Source organism: Planococcus citri, chromosome 2 (genome assembly GCF_950023065.1).
Source record: "Planococcus citri chromosome 2, ihPlaCitr1.1, whole genome shotgun sequence".
NCBI lineage: Eukaryota > Metazoa > Arthropoda > Insecta > Hemiptera > Pseudococcidae > Planococcus > Planococcus citri.
Window position 1 is genome coordinate 68995669 of NC_088678.1, and position 24423 is coordinate 69020091.

A 24423-nucleotide genomic window follows, 5' to 3' on the forward strand; every position below is an offset into this window, starting at 1 on the left:
ATGAATTTATCTAATGACGATTTTTACTTTTTTATTGTCATGTTGGTTACAGTTTATGAAGCCAGTTGATCAAACAAACGAACGTAATGAGGCATTAATACTGTAGTTTTTTTTTTAGAAAACCACGTTTCATTCGAAATTTTATGGTTTTTAGACGAGAATTATGGTCGAATAACGTCAAAAAATCACGTTTTTCTGAAAAACGATCGTTCGGTGAAAATTTGCGCAGCTTTGCTCATTTTTTTTTTTAAATCACAGCGAATGGAATGAAATTATTGAATCAAGTAGTCATTGATTTTCAATTTCAAACGAATCACGAGTGTTCTGCGATTCGATCTGATGCGAATGTTGAGCAATTTAGTGCCAATTTTTTTTCTTTTTTGAAGATTTCCTTTCCAAGTGATCCCTTAGTCTATTGGAAACTGGGATCGTTCATTAAAAATCGCGAATTTCGATCTTGGCTGGCTCATCTTCCATTTGGTACCCTTTCGAAGGCATATTCGTCAAGAAAATATCGTTCTAGGTTACGAAGAAGAAGACGAAACGAGAAACTCGTGTCGAAAATGACTGTACTACGTCGTCGTACCTATTATGTTTGTCGATGCGAAATTCAGAAGGAAAAAATATGAAATTTCAGCCGGTAAACGCTGCCGGCCACGTTTATCTCCGTCTACGAGCAACTTATAGACCAGACACAATAACGAAGGAATACCGAATTGGTTTATTTTCCGTGTAAACGCCTTCGAAGAGCCTTCGGAAATACGATGCCTGTTTTTTTCCCTCGAAAAATCTAATTTTTTTCTCTCCGGAATACCTCATCGGGGTATTTCGTGTGTATATTTTATACGAAGAAAAATAACCCATAAGGGAGAAGGGGGCACGCATATGATAGGATTTAATTCGCTCTTAAGATAGTTTGCGAAGGTGAGGAATGAAGGGGGAGGGGAAGGGAAATGATTGGGGTACGGTTGTGGAAAAGTGTTTAGGATTTTTAAAATATTCGAGTCGTGCTCGCGATAGGCGATAGGGTGTTAGGTAATGAGAGGAGACGAGGGAGGATGAAGATGGAGGTGAGACAAGCAGCCATTACGAGCCCATAAGTAAATTTTAATTAAACCCACTTTAGTGCGGTGGGCACGACCGACGAGGACGTATTTGCTTGGCTATATCGTACGCGAACGGAGAGCCGAGGGTTTCTTTGATAAAATATTTTCAATTAACGCGAGGCTTGTAAAATTTATGGCATTTTGCATTCTTGGTTCGCCTTTAAGGTGCCGTAGCACGAGAATCCGATATAGAATGAGAGGGATGTAATAACAAAAATCTTAATTAAATTCGGCTTAAAGGAATAGTTTACAACAAAAGAAGACGTTAAATTCGACGATGAATGCCGACGTTATACTAGAGTTGTGAACGCTAGCATTACTTTACTTTTTACTATACTGTACTCTCTTAGTATACAAGAGCGCGCGGCGCGAGCGCCACCACGAAGGGGCCAGCGAGAGGTAAAGGGGGCCACACGACCCAGATGGCGAACACCGCGAAGAAGAAGCAAAGGCGTAAAAGGAATTTCGAATATAAGCTATAAAGTCGGCAAAAGAAGGGAAATTAATGTTTGGCTGTGCGCAGAGAGACCTTGCGGAGGGAGTTAATCTCTTTTTTTGGAGCTCGGTTGGGGCGAGCTTTAATTAACCCAAGGCGGCGAAATGTTAAGCAGCTGAAAAGCTCGGCCCGGTTTTCAGCTTCTTCTCGCTCCGTGTCCTCCCTCCTCCCTCCCGCTCTCTCGCTCTATCGCCCGTCGACGTCCTAGCCGCAGAAAATGCCAACGAGAGAACACGTTCAATGTCGTCGAAACCGTTTTTGACGTATGTAAAAGCCCGAAGAAAAGGCGTTTATGTGTGTATGTTAGGTTGGTTTGGTGTGAAAGCTGCATGAAAAGAGACGCCGTTTATAGTGTGTATTTACGATTTAGTAGTGTAGCTTTCGCCAGCCAGCCAGCAAATGGCAGCGAGAACGTGGTTTGTCGAATAGCATGTAGGATCTTTTTCTCGTTTATGTGTCGTATTCGTTTGTATATGTATGTTTTTCGTCGTATTCGTATTCTGCCAGTATGTAGTGAATGTAGTACGAGCTAAATGATATTTGATAGGGGTTGTTAAAATTCTACCCGTGTACCCTTACTGGGTGGAATTTTTTCTCTCTGTGTTCTCAAATTGGGAAAATGTGATTTTGAGAGAGAAGAAAGGATATTTTAAATTTGAAGAGAAGCTTAGAACTTGGTTAGATGTGAAGTTCTGCTTGTGATTCCCACCCCCCCCCCCACCATTTGTGTTCACTGCTCAATAGGTACCTACTTGTATTTTAAAAAACCACACATATCAGCCTTATTACAAAATAGTTGAAATTTCTGAATCAAAATTGATAAAATTCGCAGTGGCTTGAGCTAGAATCGATGAGTTCTTCGGCTCTCAATAGAGGACCTTGAACTCCAAGGCCCTTTTTCCATGGAATATAACATAATTATGGAGTATGGAGTAGGCAAAAATATTATAATACCACTTGCATTCTTCATCAAATGGTAAGACAGCTTTTGAAACGAATTGATTTAACCCCACAAAAGGAGCCTTCCAATGCAGGAACCTTTCAATTTTTTCTGTGTAAAAAAACATTAAGAAAGTGCAAATACAATGCTCTAAAATAAGGTCAATTTTTTCGATTTTCTTTACCCCCCTCCTCCCCCTCCTCTCACATCACTGCCTTCCTAATTTATTTTTGCAATGAAAAATTGAATTTATTGCCAAAATAGCTGTACAAAAGTTCAGTCTTGTCAACCAACAACCAGTTGCAATTTGTTCAAAAACCAAAATTTTTATTTTTTCACCCCGTATTATCTACGCTTCCTTACTATTCGCTATAAGCAATAGTTACTTTTGGTTACTTTCTCACTGGAAACTAACCAAAACATCAAAAAGTTTGACTGAGAAATAAAAATAGAACCTGGAGTATTGATTTTCAAAACAAAAAAATTATCCGAAAGGTTTCTATTTTTTGTTTCAAGTACATAGCATGGAACTAATTTCAAGAAACGCTTCATTTATTGAAATTTCTTTCCTCGAACTCTACTTTTCTTTCAAGATTTTTTTTTTGGATTTAAATTGCACGTTATGTTATTTTTCTCAATTTTCCAACCTGAAAAATTAGATTCAAGCATCAAAAGTGAAAATTTGATATGAAACTGACCATTTTTTTTCTTGTTTACCTTAATTCATTTTCGATTCTAATCTAGAAAATTGTTTTGATAATTTCGAAGTGATTTTTTACGATTTAAACCCTCTCCCTCCCTCCCTCTCTCCTCAAAAAGCGTTTGCAAGAGCGTTGATTATGAATTAATTTTTTTTTCAATTTTGAGATCAAAAATCTTCATTTTACCTTCATCAGTCCCCATCCACCTGGCCATATTCGTAGGAAATATTTAGTCAAATTTTTAAAGCTTATCAGCTTTGTCAACATTTGAGAGGTTGAAAACGAATTTGGGGAGAGGGGTAGATGGGGGATTGAAATCTGAAATGGTTCTACCAAATTGTGAGACAGAATTCAGGGTATTTATACTTGATGTCTAGTTGTTTACTAGATGATAAAAATTACAAAATCGCCAACTGTATAAAAATTATCAAAAAGTGCCCTATTTTGACAAAATTTTTAAAAAGTCTCATTTTTTGTGAAAATTGTCAAAAAATTTGTCAAAATTGTCGAAAAAACGCCATTTTTTCCAAAATTTCCAAAAGGTGCTGTTTTTCCTTTCTCTAAAAAAAAAAAAAACAAAAAATACTGTTTTTCCCCTAAATTATCAGAAAAGTCTCGTATTTTGTCAAATCTTTCAAAAAGTCCTAAGATTTCCCAAAATTTCTTGAAATAGGTGATTTTGGATTTGAAGGTGGTAAAAAACAAGTGATTCTTTAAATTAAAATAATTTCAAAAATTCATAAAGTATCTGAGAAGAAATTATTGAATGGTCATTACAATTTTTGCAGTGTCCAAAAATGACAGACTCTGAATGAGCCAAAAAAAAAAGTGAAAAAAAGGACGAGGTTGAGGGTAGAAGTTGAAAATCGCTGAGGAAATTTTGTTGAAATGTTTGTGAAAAAGGAGTGATTTTTGCTTCGAAAATTCCTATTGAAACCCTGGAATTTTTCGAGGGGAGAGGGGATAAAACCTGAGAATCATCGTCTAAAATTCTGTAGAAAATTTGAAAAATTCTTGTAAAATTTGATGCCCTGAAGAAGAACTATCTCGAGATAAGAAATAGATCTCAAATTCAAATTTTTTCCAACTGCACAATCAAGATAAGCTTCAAAATGTGTTTTTTGACTTTTTTTTCGTGAATTTCAAAATAGTTCTGGTTTCAAAACAAATCCGAAAAAAGCCTTTTGGGGGTGGAGCTCATTTTAAAATTTTCAAAACCGAGTCGGAATATCAAAATTATTTTTATTTTTATGTCGAAAACTAATAAATCTGGTAAAAGCGCAGGGGTGCGTAAAAGATAGTGGAATTCAGAATTTTCCAAAAAAAAAACTGATTTTATGATATTTCAGAGATCATCTGTATCGATGCTTTATAATTTGTTTTCAATTTTTTCAAAACGAACTCGAGTAATTGGAAATAGTTTGATATCTTCCTGATTGAACTAAGGACTTTTTTTTGGCATTTTCTGGTTGAATGACTTTCACACGAAGTTTTGTGGCTAATCCCTTTGCCCTGCAACGGGCTCTTTTGATTTTTTGGCTCAAAATTAGTTAGAGAGGCCGATCAATAGATACCTACAGCATTTCTCAAAAATGTTTCCTTTAAAATCATGTTTTCGAATAAATAAAAAATTGTGTGAAAAAATGTCAAAATAATTTTTTCTAATAAATATTTGCCTTCATCACTCAATTTGGTCATTGGAGCTGAAATTTGAAAAAAAGTGATTTGTACGAATAAGTAGAAGAAGGGTTTTTCAAAATTTTAAAATTTGTGATTATTTATGTAGGTTTATATTGAGCATTTTCATCACTTTTTAAGTTGAAGAACATAATGAAGGGACGAGGTAATGATATTTTTCTCAACTCAACCTTCTCCTTTCCTCTGTACTTACTTATTCCTGTAAATTGTGGAAATGAAATGTTTTGAAATTCTTGTTGATGAAATAATATTTTTCAAAATAATTAGGTACTTTCGAAAAAGAACACGAGTTAACTATTTCAAACTCATTTTGATCTTTCTCCACCTCCTCCCACCACCCCCTATATTTTTGAAGGACGCATTGCAGCATCATCTGCTTGTACCCTTAAAATAAACTAGCCAGATTCTTTTTTTTTTTTTGATGGCACGAGGGTGAGATTGTGAAGAGGGGTGAGGAGGATCGGTCGTATGCATTGAAATTACGGTTGAAATCTTATGATTTGATTGGAGGCAGTTTTTCTGACACATTCATCTTAGAAAACGAGGCTGATGAAGGTGAGAAAGGTTGACTTATTGAAATAAGTTGAAAAATTTCAGATGCTCGAACGAAAATTTTTGGTGTTTTTTTTTTTAGAGAGAGAGAGGATGAGGATTGGATTTGAGAAAGGGGGGGGGTCCTATGAGTTATGATATATTATCAAAATTTTATGATCTGCTTGAATGCAGTTTTTCTGGCACATTCCTCTTGAAATATAATATATGGATGATGAAGGCGATAAAGGAAACAATGTGTAGATTAGCACGATGTCATTGATTTGTCAATTTTTCAATATTTTTACAACTCGATGAAATTTTCCATCATGCGAGATGATCAACTCGAATCCTTCGGGTGTCGATATTTTGGAAAATAATCTAAACGTGAAAATTATTAACAGCCAATTAAAAACCCTTTCGCCTCTGGTAGAAAAAATTTACGATAAAACTCCATAAGCAGAAAAAAAAACAAAAAAAAAGAAAGCCTCTTTAAGGAAGAGGAAAAAAAGAAAACACAACAACAACAACAACAGCAACGGTATTTTGCAAACCGACGACGCACAAAACATATACACGAAGGATAATTCGCTAATCTAGAACAACCCTCGAGCCATACTCGAGCTGCTTAGTAGTGTAGAGCACAGCATCCGCGAGACTCAGGAGAAAATTGCATCTCTCCAGTTTTTTTTTTCACGAAACTAGATCGCTTGAAAAATTAACGCGTCGCGATAAGCTCGGCTGGCTTGGAATCTTCCGCAGGCTGAGAGAGAGAGGAAGAGTAACGGTACCGAAAAAAGAAGAAAAAACACGACGACTCTTTAGACGAGTTTTTCTCTCTCTTTTTTTTTACATACACACCGAGGATGGTTAATGAATTAAAAAGAGAGACTGGATGTCGAGGGCTGTGCGATGCCCGCACCCGACGACGCCGCGGCTAATAAAAAATTCGCCAAGATTTTAGCGACCACTGCGTTTGCCCTGCTGCCCCGGCCCCGGCCCCGACCCACACACTCAAAGGGTGTAGAATAGAAATGCGTGTAAGAGAGTATGACGCCCGCAAATTATCGATTACCGCTAAACAATACCGCTACCATTCAGACTTTTCCTAATTATTGCATAGCGAGAAATTTAAAGCGGTACGCTCTTTGCTGCTGGTTTGGCGCGCGCCTTCAGCCTTCTTCTTCCTCTTGTTTTTCGTTATTACGTAAACTTTGCTCAACACTTAGACACAATATGGGTATTTAGACGTGTGTAGGTGTAGAAGGCTGGGTATAGAGTGGGTAACCGCCCCGCTGCCATCGCCATCGCCATCGTGTTCCTTCTTCTCTCGCGTATAAATTGTTGAAATTGTAATCGACGACTCGAAAGCGACACTCGCGCCTTTCAAAAACTCTGACGAATATTAATGAATTAACACCTTCCCTTGGAAATTTAAATATCATAAGAGAATAACAACGTTTTTTAAATCGCGTTTCCATGCTTCTCTCGTGACTTCTCCGATGGTTATAGAATACTGGCGGAATTAATTATTTTCCGATTTTTTCTCCTTTCTTGAGGGGTTTTTCTTTTCTTTTCTTTCTCTGTTTTGGTCGAAGGGGTTCGTAGAATTGTGCCGGAGTTATTTGTGATGTTTGCTTGGAGTGTAGAGGTGAAGATGTCAAGTTGCAAGAGGAAGTTTTGTTTGAGATTTTTATGTTTTGGTGTAGGGGTCGTGAAAGTTGGACTTTTAGGTACGCTGATTTTGATGGAGTGTTAATTTGGACTGTTTTTATGGCACTATTTGAAAATCTTGAATATTCAAAATACGGCTAGAGACTCTAGAACAGCTCAAGTTAAAACCACCTTCAATCGACTCGGCATATTAAAATTAGGATATGAAGTAAATTTTAGCTTTTCAACTCGACTGGGTCAAATTTTGTAGAAATTTGATTTTCAAAAATCTGCTGGAGAATCTAGAACTACTCACAAGATAGCTCGAAACCATTTTTAATTGATTAGTGGAGGGGGGGGGGTCGAAAAAAGCTACGTAGAGAATTTTGGGCCAATTTGGTGGCATTTTGATTTTGACTTTTTCCCCATTTTTGGCATTTTGGCTCGATTTTGATTTTCAAGGCAGTTTGAAACCGTTTCCAATAGATTCGGGGGGAAGGGGAGGGGTTCAAAAATAGGCCATCCAACTAATTTTAGCTTTCTAGGCCAATTTGGTGAAATTTTGATTGTTTTTCCCATTTCTAGCTCGTTGCTTAAGATTTAGCTCTATCCAGTTCGAAAAAAATTTTCAGTTTGGGTCCCTCCTTTGTAAGATTTTGAAAAAAATATTTTCAAGTGTTGAAAAATTGATTGAAAACTGTGAAATTATCTTTAAAATGGTCAAAATATCTTTAAAATTGGGTGTAAACAATGCAAGAAATGCTGGAAACGTGAATGCAACAATTCAAATGTCATAAAGTTTATTTGAAATATGATAAAAAATTGTACAATTGCCATTAAAATCGCTTAAAAGACTACAAAAATCATTGAAATCGAATTAAAATGGCTTAAAATACGATTAAATTCGTCCAAAGTTCATTTTAAAATGATAAAATTGACCGAAAGTAAGATGAAATAATAATAAAATTATTCAAAAGTGATAAAAATGACAAAAATTGTGCTTAAAAGCTACCAGGGGTTTCAAAATGTGTTTTGAAACGATGAAAAGGTAGAAAAATATGGAAAATCCGACTAAAATTATTTTAACTATACCAGTCAAATCATTAAAATTGAGTGAAAACTGCATAAAATATATTGTATTTGCTTCATCTTTTCAAAATGTGTTTTAAAATGATAAATGTAAAATATGATGTTATAAAAACAAACCTAAAATTATTCGAAACTCTAAAAAAACCATGAAAATAGAATAGAAAAATATGCATAAATTGTGATTAAAATCCCTGCCAAGAAAAAAAAAATTGCCAAAATAGGGCACAATATTGTGAAACTTTTTAATAAACATTTTCGTCATATTGCAAAAGTCATTCAAATAGAATAGAAAAATGTCCCTACCTTTTCAAAATTTTTCAAAGTTCTGAAAAATTAAAAAAGAATTTTGGTTATTCTTAAAACCAGCCTGTGCCCATTTTTTAAACAATTTTATCACATTTTAAAAAATGTTTTCGCTGTTTTGACTGATTTTAATGCTATTCTGAACAGTGACAGTTTTTGCAATTTTTTAAAGAGTTTTTAGACAGTGACACCTTTTTTCAACTTTTTATCCTCAATTTTTTATAAAATTGTAAATTTATGTAGGTATTTCTGAAGCTTCATTTTCGAAAATGAAGCATTATTGAGAGGATTTGGAAAACTTTTCATTGAGTGGAAAGGAGGAAATCAGTGCAGAAAAATCTCACCAAATTCTGTAAAGGTGGCTTGGATTTTCCCCTCCCCTCTCTCGCTACTCATCTCATGTCACTTCATAAATTGATGTAATTGGGCAACTGATCCTACAAACTTACCTACCTAAAATAATTAATTAGCACATTTGATAGGTCATTCAAATCATCAAAGTCACCCAAAAAACATTATTTTAGATTTCAGGTCATTCATGTGGGATCAAAAAATTTCTTCAGCGAATAATCTAAAAGTTTTTTCTCATAATGTTTTCTTGAGAAGCACAGAAAAAGAATCAAAATTTTTAGCAGTGGGACACTTAAGACCATTTAAATGATGTAAAATTATGAATTTTTATGGAAATATTTTTTTTTGTTTTAAAAAAGACCATTCAAATAATGATCATCTAAAATTTTATAGTTTTTGGGCACCCTGTGTAATAATTTCTCGTAGTGGATTTGACATTTTCTCCTTATGAATTCATGTTTTACTCACATTTTTGTGAAGGCTGTAGAATTTTTTTCGGGTAATGGGGGGGGGGATGTGAATGAATTTATCTACCCGAGGACTTGAAGAAATCATGAATTTTTGTCCGGAAAAATTCGTACACAGGGTGTCTCATTTCATGCTGTTGGCTACAATTTTTTTTTTTTTTGTAGAAAACTCAGTTTTTCCAAAAAAATAACTTAATTTGGTGATGAAAAGTTTGAAAGTCTGCAATATTTTTTCATTGCAAAAAATTCTGCATTTTTGGAAAAAATTGAAGGCCTTTTGGTGGCGATTTTTCAACTTCTTCATGAAGTATTTTTTCTCAAGCAAAACGAACCAGTGTGAATAATTCCTCTCCACCTCCAAAACTACCAGTTTCCAGCAATTCTGGAACCTTCAACTGATGTAAGTTTATTATTTTCTCCCGAAATTTCCAAGCTCTTCAAGCACTCTCTCTCTCGTTAAAAAATCATCGTAAAACAGCTTTTTTTGAATTTTTGTTTTTTTCAAAAATTTACCAAAAGTTCAAAAATGAACTCGAGTGCCTGAAATTTTGATAAGATGGGTTTTAGGGCATGCTCGTTCAATTTGGAGGTTTCCACTTGCCAGTTCAAAAAGTTATTTTGTAAAAAACAATAAAAATTGAAGAGAAAAAAAATTGTATCTAGAGCTTGAAATTCTCAATTGTTATAGTGTGATCATTTTTTCGTGGGGGGGGGGAGAGACTTGGCTTTTGAAATTTTTTGAGTAAAAAAAATAGAAATCTGAACTTCTTTGAACGTTTTTTTGTGATATTTTGAATAAACTACTCTATTCAGTTTGCAACAATGTTTGTTATTTATCTGGCCAATATTTGGATAGGTTCGGTGCCTTCTCGTAAACGAGCAACGACACAATATAATTGACTAAATAAGCCAAGGTAAATGGAGGGCAACAGGTGCAGCATCACCCAGTAGCGAACTGAGCAAACATCAGAATACTGTGAAAATATCGAGTCGATCAGGCGATGAAATGCACATCACGTCGTAGGCTAATGGAAAGTTGGTAGTTGTTTGTCTAGGATATCGAATGATGATAACCCTCTTGTAAACATCAACTCGTGTAATTCGGTAATGGCCTATTAGGGATTGACCTAGGGGCTTCGAGTTGGTGTCTTTAGTTTTGTGAAGAAGAAACAGAAAAAAAAAAACAAATTTATAAACAGACTTCTGTACAAGCCACTTACACGTGTACTAAAAAGTCAACCTACTCGAAACTTTTTTTTCCTCCTACTGCGAACCTTAATGGCATACCATCTATAAACAAAGAAGCAAAGAAAGAAAGTAGTTGGTAAATTGCAACCATAAAATAGGCACACTTTAGAACAACACTTCGTCGGAAGCCCAAACAGGCGATGAGATTAAGACATTGGATTAAAATAAGGAGAAAAAAACACCTCGATGCGATGATGAAAAAAGAAAGAGAGAAAAAAAGAAGAAAAGGAAACGTTGTAGTAATTTTCGGGGGTGTTAAATATCTCTATATAGTATATATAAAAACGAGCGAAAGAGTGAACCTTGTAAAAGCAGGGTAGGTATTGAATTGTACATACCAGGGGGTATGGGGTAGAGAAGGAGGCAGACTATATAGTGTTACACAGTAATAGCACTGTGTTTGTCACAGTTCAATTATCTATTAAATTCAACTGTCGCTGTCGTCGAGTCCGCTGCGCCATCCACCGCCAGCGGTAGAATTAAATTGGGGCTTGAAAAGATGCGATCGCAACCAGCTATTTCCAATTATCATCACAATGTCAACGACTAAATCTACACCCGCGACGACTACGTATTCCTACACCACCCCATTGGTACGTACAGTAGGTACACTACGCTGACGTTATCCGCAGCAAGCTTCGTCCTTTCGTACGCTATGCTATGTGCTGCGACACCCTCTAACTTCCTCCGCAATTCTAGTTTTCCTTCCTTTTCTGTGATGAATATTTTAACGAGTTATTTCACGCCACTTTACGTGTTCCTTTCGTTTCGCCCGAGTTGTGGAGTCGTGTGTAGCGAAAACTTGGGCTTGTTAAAGTAGCTCGTGTTTTGCTTTCAGAAATTCGATTTTTCTCTTTTTCTTTCGCGCTGTATGTACCGTGTACCCCTTTAACCCCCCTTCGAAGCTTACAGCAGCTTTAAGCCGCCAGTTTGTCTATCTATGTTGTATTGTAGCTGAAGTGTAACTACACGAGAAATGTCGACGATTCGGAATAAATTGTTCGAAAGTGTTGTCTCGTCAATTGGGAGGTAACTTGATGAATACGAAGATGTCGAGGTGTTCGATTGCGGTGGTGAAGTGAAATTTGATGTCGAAAGTTCGTGTGCGGTGGAGGTTTCATCGACAGATGATGTTGTGGGTGATTGATGGTTCGAAATGAGGAAAGGGGGTTGATTAGGGGTGCATGATTTGTTGATTGTGGAGGAGATATTACCTGGTGAGAAGGGTACTGATGAGAGTTTTGTGTTTTTTAGAATTGGCAACGTCGCAGATTGTAGTTAAATGGGTTTTTAATGGCGAATTTGAGGTTTTAAGGGAATGTCGATGCATTAATTTTCATGCATCGATGTGGATCTGAAAGAAATTGAAGCGAAAATGTTTGAAAAAGGTGCTCGATTCATTGTATGACTAAAATGTCTATGCATTTTTATAATTGGCAACGTTGCTGTCTGTAAATTTGATAATTTTTTCGTTCAATCAAAAATGAAAGATCAGTAGATTTAAACCGCGTGAAAAATTACCCAGCGAGTCGCAAGTGCAAAATATCTAGGTATAAATTTAGAATTGGCAACGTCGCTTTTAGAAAATTAATTGAATCGATTTGCCCAATTTATTCCAAGTGTCTTATGAATTAAATGATGCTGATTTGTGATTAATCATCATTTCATACATAAGAAAGAACGAGAGTATTCTGAAGAGTGATTTAAGTGAAATATGTTTGATTCATAGCAAGAGAAATATATGATTCACCATTTTTTAAAATTGATAACGCTGATTTATTCATCATTTCGGGCATCTATAAGAATCCTAGGACATTTTGAGGCCATTATTGAGCTAAAAATTATGAATTTATTGCGAGATGTCGAAGTATCCGTTTACTTCTTAGAACTGGCAACGTTGCTCTCCATAAATAAATGTGATGAGTTTTTGGTGAATGAAGATGTTTCAACAAATTAATGTTGTTTCTGTGATAATTTAATGCATCTTTGGTTTGTAAAAAAGTTAAAATACCTATCTGAAGATTTTTTAGAATTGGCAACATCGCTAAATTGCAAATTCAAATGAATTTCTTCGACTTATGTGTATTTCAAGTGCTTATTGCGAAATGAGGCAAATTGGTTATAATTTTGTGCATCAAGAAAAACTTGAGAGTTTGGTTTTTTACGAAATGAAATGACTGGTTGTGGGTAACTATTTCTTAGAATTGGCAACGTCGCTATTTTAAAATTAAACGTGTTTTGTTTCTCTTTATTTAAAGTGATACTGATTTATTGATCATTCTGGGCATCATCAATCAATAGGACTTTGAGGGAATATAAATTGAATAAAAGAATTTGCTTAATTTATCACAAGATGAAATATCTATTCATTTTCTAGAATTGGCAACGCTGCTCTTTGTGAATTGAACGAATTCTTTGGATTTATTTCAAATTCAAGTGAAGTGATTGATGTTAATTTTGTCATTTTTTAAATCATCAATAAAAGTGCAAGACAATTTTAAGGTATAAATTGAGTGAAAAAATTGTTTGAATCATTGCTAGATGAAATATATCTGTTTATTTTCTAGAATTGGCAACGCTGCTCTTTGTGAATTGAACGAATTCCTTCGGTTTATTTCAAATTCAAGTGAAGTGATACTAATTAAGTGCAAAACAATTTTAAGCTATAAATTGAGTGAAAAATTGTTTGAATCGTCGCGAAATGAAATATTTCCCATTTCTTAGAATTGTCAACATTGTTTCACTTTATCCAAAATGTTGTGAATTCAGCGGAATTCAGTAAGTTAATTGATTTTAGCTATAGACTGATTTTTTGCTGGTCAATTACATAGATACTTATTTTTGAAAGTTTTTAGTTGAAATTAATTAGGTAGTGTTATCTAGTGAAAGAGGTATTATGCCTGCGGTTTTTAATATTTCCCAGCTCGTAAAATTTGATGAAATGTTATCAGTCCATCAGGATATTTTTCAAAATAAAAGTGATGAAAAATGGACAAAGATCCTTACTTGAACAATTTTCGAAATTTTTTTGAGTTTCGGGTGAGCTGTTTTTTTTTTTGAATAACTTATTCCAGTTGATAACAAATCTTTTGAATTTTTTCCAAGCAGATAGATTTTTGGTGCAGGTGTGGGGGGGGGGGGTCACAAAAATCAAAAATGAGCGATTTAGATTTTTTTCTGAAAAATTGCATGAATTCATGATATTGGTTCACTTAAATATTGAAAACATTTCTTACATAATGAGTTGACATAGAGAAGGGGGAAGGGGTCCTTTTGATCAAATTTTTAAGCATGAATTTTGATTTTCCAAATCCAGAATGTCTGAGAGTCTTGCTGTTCCTGCTTCTGTGTTGCTTTCTTGCAAAGATTCCAAAAAAATCTTGCTTTTCTCTATTTTTTCATCAACACTAAAAATTTTCCACTTGGTTTTTTCATCTTTCAGATTTTTGTTGATTTTTTTTGAAAACTTTTTCTGTTCTTTCTGAAAATGGAAATTTTTGGTCAGCAGTTTTTGAAATTTTAGGGAAAATGTCACCCTAAAAGTCCTACTTTTTCATGTTGTTCTGCTTGGTAGACCACTTGAAACCCCTCAAGATTGGAGATATGCGAAAAATGGGTCTTTTCATCGCCAATTTGGGTCTTTCCAAGTTTTTTGTTTTGGTTTTTGTCAGTTTGTGATTTTTATTTAGCCGGACAGTGGATTGATTTTCGATCTCACCCCTCCCCCTCTCTCTACAATGACCAATGAAATGACTAATTTATCCAATCTTCCATTCAGGTTGATTTTTTCTATTTTTTTCGTCCCCTCACCATCATCATACTCAAACCAGCGTTGCCAAATATCAAATTCTAAGGCATTTTTCCTTTCAATCGAATCCTCATCTCGTATTTTTCGCGATCAAATTTACAGCTTTCTGAGCCTATGTATCTATACGTAAATTCGCATGACTAAACCAATTAAAAGTTCGATTTCTAATTCACCTTGCTCGTTCACCTCTCAGTCAGAGATTCGAGCCAAATGGCTTTTATCATACAACGAACCATATTAAGTTGATATTAAACGTATATGTGTGTATGTTTAATATACATAATACGATAATCAATTGACAAGTGTGATGATAACATGCAACGAATTTTTAATTAGTCATTAGCCTATTTAGTAATTAAATTTTGGAGTTTGTTGAAACATTACGAGTACATACGTATAGGTATGTAGCTAGCAAACGAGTAATAATGATGGTTAAACATCGTACAGCGCTCGCGAGAGTGTTGTAATTAACAAATTGGTAAATTCGACTGCAGCAGCAGCAGCGACGACGGCGACGACGACGACGATGAGTATAAGACAAAGCTCAAGGTGTAAGTTGTCGAATTCTTCGTTGTCGTAATAATTACGACGAAGGAAAACAACTTAGTTAAACTGCTTGTACATCTGTGCGAAGAATGTGGAAAAATTTGGATAAGGTTACAGGTGTGGAAATGTTTTTGAGCTGGTGAGAGAGAAATTTCTGGGTAGTGGTTTGGAAAATGATGCTGATTGCTGATACGCCATTTGGAATCAGGAGATCGGGAATGGATGGCAATATTCGTTCGTCTCTAATACGTACAAATCGTTTAAAAACACCTAAACAAGTACCTACAGATCAAATTGATTAGCGTAGAAAACAAATTAATTAAACGTTTAAGAAAATACATACCATCGATGTAGAGGTATTCGAAACCATTAATAATGGTTTACAACTGGCATACGTGTGTAGAAAGAGAGAGAGAGGGGTAGAGGTAGACCATTTAGACCCAGTCGTTGGCAATTTGCTGGCGTCGACGACGGCATAACCCTTATGTTTTGTAAATTAATTATAAGCGTCGAGTCGAGTCGACGACATATTATAGAAGAGCGTTGAATTTTGGAATTGGCAAGGGCAAGAGGGGGGACTGAGGGGGAGGTAGCTGAAAAGTTTTCGATTCGGAAACTCTGTTTTGTGATATAATTAATGAGATGGTACCTGCCTATAATAATCTATACATATACCTAGCTCGACATTACAGAACAAGGAGGAGGGTAGAAAATTTTAGAGTTATACACATAGGATAGATACGTAATCATATAATAAGTATAACTATACGGAGAGAGCGTGCAAGTTACCTATTAGAAGAGACCTGCTGCTGACTATGATGATGGCGGTGTAGATGGTGGTGATGGTGGAAAGGTGTCTATCAATTATGGAAAGGCGTTCGAGCACAAATACGTACGTACACAACAAAATGTGCTAAGGTCTTTGTGCAACATCATTGTAACTAATAATGAGCGAGAGAGAACAGTTAGCACTAGAATATATATTGTGGTACAAATAAAACGCATACCTTTATTATTAAAACAACCTAAATTTATATAACAATAGGGACCGGAAACTCGAGCGAGCTGAGGATGGATTGGATGAGCGTTCTGGGTTGTCTTTTTTTTATTTATACTTTTTTTTCACCTCTTTTCACCCAATACCGTCAATTTAATGTGGTTATTTGTTCGGTGATTGTGATGATGATGATGATGATGCCATCGCATACGTTGCATAGGTATACTTATTTGCTTGGGAGTAAATAAAGCCAATGACCAGAAACCATAGACGAGGAGTAATTTTTATTCGCGCATGTTCATCGGTGGTAATCATACAGTGTAGGTACATATTTGTGATGGGCGTTTTGCTCTGATTACTGCGTTTTCGAGATGCGAATTTATACTTATACGATGTGGGTTCGTGTGTGAAAAAATGATGACAATTTTCGCCTCGACGATCCGTTATTGGTGTGAGTAGCACACTTTCGGGCTGAAAGTTGAAAAATTCTTTGGCTCGAATGTCCTCTTGAAGGAATGGGACAATTTTTTTTTGAAATTTTCATACATAAGTGAGACCTAATATAAGCAGCTTCTTGAGTAATTACAATAATATTAATGTACGAAAATGTTTATCAAAAAAGAATAAAAAAGGGGGAAAGGGCCATATCAAAAGCAAATCCTACATCAGTTCTACTGATTTATAACCTTTGGAAAATAAATTTTAAATTTTTGAAATTGAACAACACCTTAGTCGTGTTTTTCAATTTTGAAAGATCAACTTTTACCCTTTGTCTCTTTTTCAAAATTGAATAAATGAAAGGGTAACTTTAAATAAGACGTTTGAATTTCAGGAGGCATGTTTTTACATCCTATTGTATTCAATTGGATAGGTATTCAATAGGAAAAATCGGTTTGGAGGGGGTTGTATGGTGAGGGTTCAATGGTATTACTTCAAAGGGTTCCAGCTCTCATGAGTCATTTGAGATTTTGCCGTGCCCTTGAGAAGTTGTTTTGGAATTGAGTGTTTATTTTTTAAAAAATTTAGAATTTCATTTTTAAACATTTTTTAGTGTTGAATTCTAATGAATTTTTTTTTTTAGAGTGATGACAGATCAATTTTCTCATAATCTCAAGGACATTTTTCGTGGCGATTTAAAATGAATTATTCGACGATGATTTAGTTTGGAATTTTTTCGTGATATATTTAAAATCATTTTTTTTCATTATAGTACCTACCTATGTATTTTTCAATAAATTTTTTTGATAATTTTTAAAATAAATTTTAGATTGTAATGATTTAGAATTTCATGTTCTAAAATTCAGCTTAGAACTTTTCATGGTGATTTCAAATTGTTTTTTAGGGTCAAGTTCTAGCGAATTTTGAATTTTTTCATGATAATCTCAAGTGAACTTTTTGTGGTGATTTGGATTAAATTGCTCGATGATGATTTAGTTTGGAATTTTTTCGAGATTATTTTACCTAAAGGAATTTTTTAAAAGTAATTTTTATTAAATTATTTGGATGATTTTTGGAACACATTTTTGCCCATAAGTAGTCATTTTTTCAAATTCAGTTTAAAACCTTTTGGTGGTGAAGGTGATTTCAAAAATTTATTAATGATGACAAGTAAATTTTTTACGATGATCTCAAGTGCATTTTTTATGGTGATTTAGAATGGGTTATTATGTGTGTGAGACAGGGGAGGGGTATGCTGAAGGCTGAATTCTCCTAATTGTTTTAAGATTTTTTTTGACAGGTCTTTTGGTAGGTAACTTATATTGAGTAAAAAATCAGCCTTGGTTGTAAAATTGGGATCTTGTTCTGCTACTAATTTTTGAAAGGGTGATCGAAAAAAAGCTGAAGAATTCTTGAATTATTGCTTTTTTCCGATGAACTTCTGCTTCCAATTCGTTCCTGATTTGGTCTGAACTGATGTACTGAAGGAGGTCGAATAATGAATGATCGTATTTAATTAAACGTTAAAAGTTCAAATTGCGAAATTAAATGTGTGTTTTTTTTTTTGAAAATTTAAGAGAATGAATTGTTGTTTTTTTTTAAACTGACCACGTTTTGAATTGTTGAGGGTTATTAGATGATGGGTTGTTCAATTAGTAGTGCATTTGACGAAGAATTAGAATGAAAATTTAAAAAAAAACAAATTGGAAAAATATCACATTTGCCTCAAAAGTCCTGCATTTTTATTAAAAAAATAGTTTTTTTCCCTGTAAAGTCCTTTCCTAATATTTGAAAATCTTATGTAAAGTTGATGCTATTTTTCCGTTTGTTGAATTTTGAAACATACCTATTGGTTCTTGAAAATTTCAAAATTTGAAAGTTTCATTAATGACGTCAAAATAGGCCTAATTTACATTTTTTTTTTGGTTTGAGAATCCGTTTGTAAAGAGAGAGGAGGGAGTGAAATATTTCACAGAATCTTCTTTCAAGTTTGATAGTTACTTCATCTGATGTGCTTGGTTTTCTGGATTATTTTTTTGATAAAGGAAATCTATATTCCTTTCAGTATCGATCTGATTTGAGATGGATCAGAAACTTCGCTGCTTGGCATTTTAACGTGTTCTCAGGTGGCCATTTATGATATTCATATCACATGAGTCAGTGATGTGATCATATGAAGAGACCTACCTAGCATAAATTATTTCATCAAGGTTTTGGATTTTTTTTCAAAAATGTTGAATTTTTACTTTTAAAATTTTGAAAGCTTCCAAAATTTACGAGCAAAAATTCAAAAATTTTAGAGAAAAACTTTGAGAAGACCCTGCGTCTGTTTTTTTTTTTTTTGGTTGGGAGAGGGGTGATAGACGAAGAGAGAAGATATCAAAGAAATCAACACTTTTTCATCAACAATATTGATGGGTCGTTTTTTAAATCAAAAGTTGTCATTTTCATAACCAACAAGCGAGGTCCACAGGACCTGGCAACAGGGTTCCCCATTCTTGGATAAAGAATTTTTCTTTTTTAGGGCCATATTTATAGACGATACTTAGCAATTGCTTGGCTAAGTAATGATTTTCAAAGTTAATTTTCCAGTCATGATTGAATTTCTAAAAGTGGATCTATCATTAAATTGAGAGATTGGATCCTGAAGTATTCATATATCAATTCTAAGTACTGTCTATAAATATGGCCCTTAATTTTCATATATGTACTTGCGAGTACTCAATCAAACCAAAGTAAATATGTATTTGGGAATTACATTCCTGTTATCCTGTAAGCTTGTAAATTGGATTATGTTTGTTCTAATTCATATATTAATGACGATTTGGTTATTCTTTTTTATACTTATTAGACCAGTATTACACTTGGACATTGTAATTAGGTTCATTTGAGCGCTCTCAATTTTCAGCAAAACTGAAAATTATTTTCAGTTTTGCTGAATATGAGAAGTAATGGTGTCTCCACAGTCCACAATAGAGAAATCACAAATTTTTGGTAACAACATCGGACCTTACTAATTTTGAAACGCTGTCAGTTTGAAAATTTCATTCATCAACTACAACTCATAAATTTCCATTTATTTACTAATTTTTGAAATTTTCCTCCATTTTAAACACTTTCATCTTTCAGTTTAATTTGAAATAAAAAAATTTAAAAAAGTAGAATTGGAATGTGCGGCTAATAGAAAAATTGATTGCATAAGTAAAAATTGTTGGCTGATAAAAACGAAGTTGAAAATGCGTAGCAACGAGTGTTGTTGAAGAAACTGAAAAACACTAAGCACGTAAAAAGGTGTCTTATGGGTAGCGTAATACGCATCACATCAGACACCTTTCTAAATAACGCGGGGCGCTGAATTCTCCATAGCGATTTTAATAGGGTTCCCCGTGGTGGGGGAACCCTAAAAATTATACATTTTTTCTCTCACTGAAATGGTCACATTTTGTTCTTCAATAGTTGGCAGGGTTTCACTAAAAATTAATGGTTCCTTTTTTTTTACAAAAATCGTCTTTTTTTAGCTAAAAATTGTAATTTCTCATTGAAAATTGTAACACCCTATCAGTAAAAGTTGGCATTTTCTCCGCTGAAAATATCATTTTCGCTAAGGGACGTGGAGATGCGTCTGCGTAAGCCTTGTACTCCATGCTGAATGTAGTAAAGCACTAGAGACACGGGGAGCTATAGGTACCTACTTGTGACTGCTTTTTTAACCATTAAAAATATGAAGAATGAAAAAGAAAAATGCGAAAAAAAACATTAGGTACGTACAAAATACATTTTGTACATAAAAAAACAAGCACACACATACGTAGGTATAGTTCATAGTATAGTATTTTTATATTAATCAAGTTTCTCTTACGCAAAATTTCTTTGAATTAAGACGAAGAAAAGGTTAACAGCGTACAAAAAAAGACTTTCATGAAAACATTATGAATATTTACTCAACTCGGTGAAATATTTAATGCCGTTATGCATAGGAAATTGCATAGCTATTTTTGCATCAGCATTCATTCGAGACGCGGGAGCGCAGCCAATGTGCATTTGCAAATTTACGACGTCGACGTACTCGTACTCGTACAACAAGGTATACCTAAAGTGTAAGGATGAAGCTAAGCATTGCGCGCATACACCGGCCTTCAAGCGTCTCCTCCCCTTAAATGTCACACAATGCTTGTTTGTTTTTGAGGATGAAAAAAAAATCGTTTAGAATTTTAATTGTAATTTTTTCAACCGTACGATGAGCTTTCGTTTCGTCGCAGTGAAAACTGCCAAGCCGACAAGATGTGCGGTTGAGGAATTTTTTAATATGTATCGTGGTGTAGGTATAGGTGGATGTGGCGATGGCGTGTTGGTTGATGTGGTGGTGGGTATTTTCAAGGGGAGATTTTGTCTGCGTTTTTGTTGTTGTTTTAGAAGAGAGTTTTTGGTGGACTGTGATGGAGGTATTTTGTGAGTAGAGTGGAGGGGTTTCTTAGGTAGGTATGGAATGGTAGCCCTATTTACTGATGAGGGATTTTTGAATAGTGAATGGAGGAGGAAAATGTTTTTTTTTTCAATTGATGCAATTAAAATTTTTGAGAAAGTGGGTAGTTGGAAAATTTGAAAATTGAAACGAAATTGATGAAAGTTGATGAAAAAGTAACAAAAATGACAATGTGTGAAGGTTTATAAATTCTAGAAATGATTCTGTCAAATTCCGCCTCATTGAATAGGTACCTAATCGCTTCCTTTTTTTTTTCGTTGAAAAAAATATGCTAAAAAAAGGGCTTTGGTGAACAACTTTGATTTTTTTTTTTTTTTTTGGAGGGAAACTGTAGCTAGAAAATAATGAAGTGTATAGACATTTGCATCTGAATTAAAGTCTGAGGTTCCATACTACAGGGCTGTTCGGGAATTTTTTCACTGCCGCCCCTCCCCGCGCCTCTAAAATTACTCTCCACTGAACCAAACATTTTTCAATTTCTAGAATAGATATATGTACGTACTTCTGTATATCTTAGTCACGATTTTATATTTTTTTAGCTCGATTGCTCAACTTTTTGAGCTAGTTTCCCTCCAAAAAAAAAAAACAAAGTTATTCACCAAAGCCCTTTTTTTAGCATATTTTTTCAACGAAAAAAAAAAGGAAGCGATTAGGTACCTATTCAATGAGGCGGAATTTGACAGAATCATTTCTAGTTTCTTATTATCCGAAAGTCCTTCCTTTTTATGAATTTTCAAAACCGTTTAATCAAAACTGCGTGTGTTGAAAAAAACTCAGTTTTTCATACTTTGAAAAAATTGAAAATAAAAAAAATTAATCTAGGGCCTATCTATACCTAGATACTAAAATACTTGAGAAATTTTTTGAACGTTCCGTTGTATTATTAATGGTACCTAATGGCTTAATTAAAGGTGTTATTTTATTATCTTGATGTGTTTTCTTTGGTTTTTTGATATTTTCTGAAAATACTTCTTCTGGTGATTTTTTAAACGTGTTTGGGAGGGAGGTAGGGGGACGGGAAAGGGGATACCTATGATTGGCCCATTTTTCAGTCTGAAAATGTCCTTCTAGGGGATTTCTTTTTCTTTTTGCTCCTTCTAGTAAAAAAATAATGAGAGTAAAACGACTGTAAATTAAATTCTGTACAATTTTGGTTCCTATAATTTTTTTTCTAAAAATTCTTTGTTCAGATTCTGAAACCGTTCGAAGTTTCGAGCATACCATTATTGCCCTTTGAAATCTTTGAATTTGATTTTTTTTTTGCAAATATTTATCTAGAAATGGAAGCCTCCCAGAGGAAATTACATACTTGATACGAACCAGATGATTAATGTGGCTTTTGTCTCATTTGTGGTAGGACCCTTTGTTCAGCCTCCAAAATGCCTTAAAGTTTCCAGATTTCATTTCTTTGATAGATCAATGATCGAAATTTTCGTGTTTTTTTTTCATTTGTTCTGTTTTTTTCGTCTTCTACCAAAAGAATTGAAAGTGATGAAAAACGCTTACAAACTTGAATTCTAAAATGGTTTTATTTTTTTTTAAACTACATTTGTTTTACAAAATTTTACAATTATTTCACTTGAAAGTGTTTGAGGAATAATGAAAAATGATTTTTTAGGATCTCCTTACACGATTTCATGATTATAGTCAATTATGTACATAGAAACAGTTGCTAAATAGCCACAAAATTTTGTCATACTTATCTATGGGCAAAAAAAAGCAATTTTTCCAAGTTTCCCCTGTTCATAATTTTTTTTTCAAAGAAAATCACCAATTCAAAGCCATTCTGTATTTAGTGGCTGTTTTATTGAGAGATAGGGGGTTACTTACATCTTTTACAAATAATACATAGCTTGATTCGATTTTTTTTTTAAATTCAGTTTTAAATCATTTTTTGAATGATTATTCCCCTTTGCAAAGTTCTTGAATGAAAATTTGTCTTCTGTGGGATACATTGCTTAAAATATTTGTGCTGCTGCAATTAATTGGATTTTTTACTATTAAAAAAATGGTTCATCGTTTAAAAATGAGTAAATGTTTGAAAAAGTACTATTTTTATGTACCCTCTGCTCATTAAAAAAATGTTGAAGATGATTAATTAAATGCCTTGAGTTCATTTTTCGGAGTAAAAATATTCATAATTGCATTTAATTATAATATGTCTTCGAATGTTGAAAAGCTCAAAATAACAAATGAGGGGAAGGGAGGTTTGAGATCAATTCGAAAATCTAGGATTTTATTTTTTTTACCATCGTTGATAACTTTTTGAGCACCCCGTTCTTTCCTCTGAAACTTGAAAAATAAATTTAAGTTCACTCTAGAAACTTTTTGAATAAAATGGAGATTTGATTAAGATAATTCATTTTTGTGTTTTCATGAAGAAATCAAAAGGATAGTAAAATTTTTTGATTAAAAAAAAAACCTTAGTAAAAAATTTGTTTCAATTTTATGCTTGTTGGATTTTAATTTCTTTGTTCGTTTTTTTAGCTTTGGTGAAAAATTTACCCGTTCTTTGAATAATTCTCTTGTTATAAAAAATGATTTGAAGAGTGATATTCCAAAACTCGCTTTGTCCATTTTCACAACTTTTCAGGAGAGAGGAAAAACAGTTTCCCTTTAAACGGGTAAATTGGCTTTTTAGGCGAGTTTAGCACTTTATTTGGGTGGATTTATGATGTAGGAGTGTAGCTGGTATACATTTCATCCACTAAATACTGCTGAAAAAAATTTCAATAAAAATGGACAAAACGCGTTTTGGAACATTATTTTCTTTTAAATTTTTAGTGAATTGGCTATTTAGGTGAGTTTAACACCTCATTTTGGTAAGTTGATGATGTAGGAATGTGAGTTAATACTTCATCTACCAGGTACCACTGAAAACCCAACTTTGATAAAAATGGACAACGCGAGTTTTGGAATATCACTCTTCATTTGTTTTATGTATTTTTGTATTTTTATTTTTTTATCATCAGTTTTTTTTTCAATTAGTTTGAATACTTATTTGAGTATTTAAATTGAATTGTGATCAAGTCTTGTATTTTTAATTTTCTATGAGGAAAAATATTTAAAAAATTTCCCAAATTTTTCCATTTTTCCATCACAACTATTTGAATTTTTTTTAAACCATCGATAAATTAACACTCATTAAAGATTCGTTTGATTACTCGGAAAAATGTTCAGAAAGTTGTGCACTGATTTTTTGAACGCTTCCTATAATCACATATCTATAATATTCAATGCAACTTCTCACCTCATCAGCCATTTTCAAAAAAAAATTACCTTGAAGAAAAAATGTGAAAACATTTCATGTATGCAAGGACCCATGATCGAAGCAAAGAAAAAAATCGTCATATCGTCCTATACCACCTTATAAATTTTTTGCGCAATTTACCGAGATAATTACGCGATGGTTTTTGTTTGCCACGTTTTATGAAACATTTCGCCACGTCCTGTCATGTGCAATTTATCGATTAAATACTTAGTTAACGAAAGAAGGTAAATTTCACCGTGACATATCGCTTTTGTTTTGTTTAGATGTTTGTATACGTATAATTTGTAAACACCTGTA

The 24423-nt window shown here is 33.8% G+C and overlaps 1 protein-coding gene across 3 annotated transcripts in view; it reads left to right on the forward strand.

Moving 5' to 3' along the window:
- Nucleotides 1-24423, forward strand: part of LOC135837381 (diencephalon/mesencephalon homeobox protein 1-A-like) — a 158224-nt gene that overhangs the window by 32113 nt on the left and 101688 nt on the right. The gene's annotated exons all lie outside the window — the stretch shown is intronic.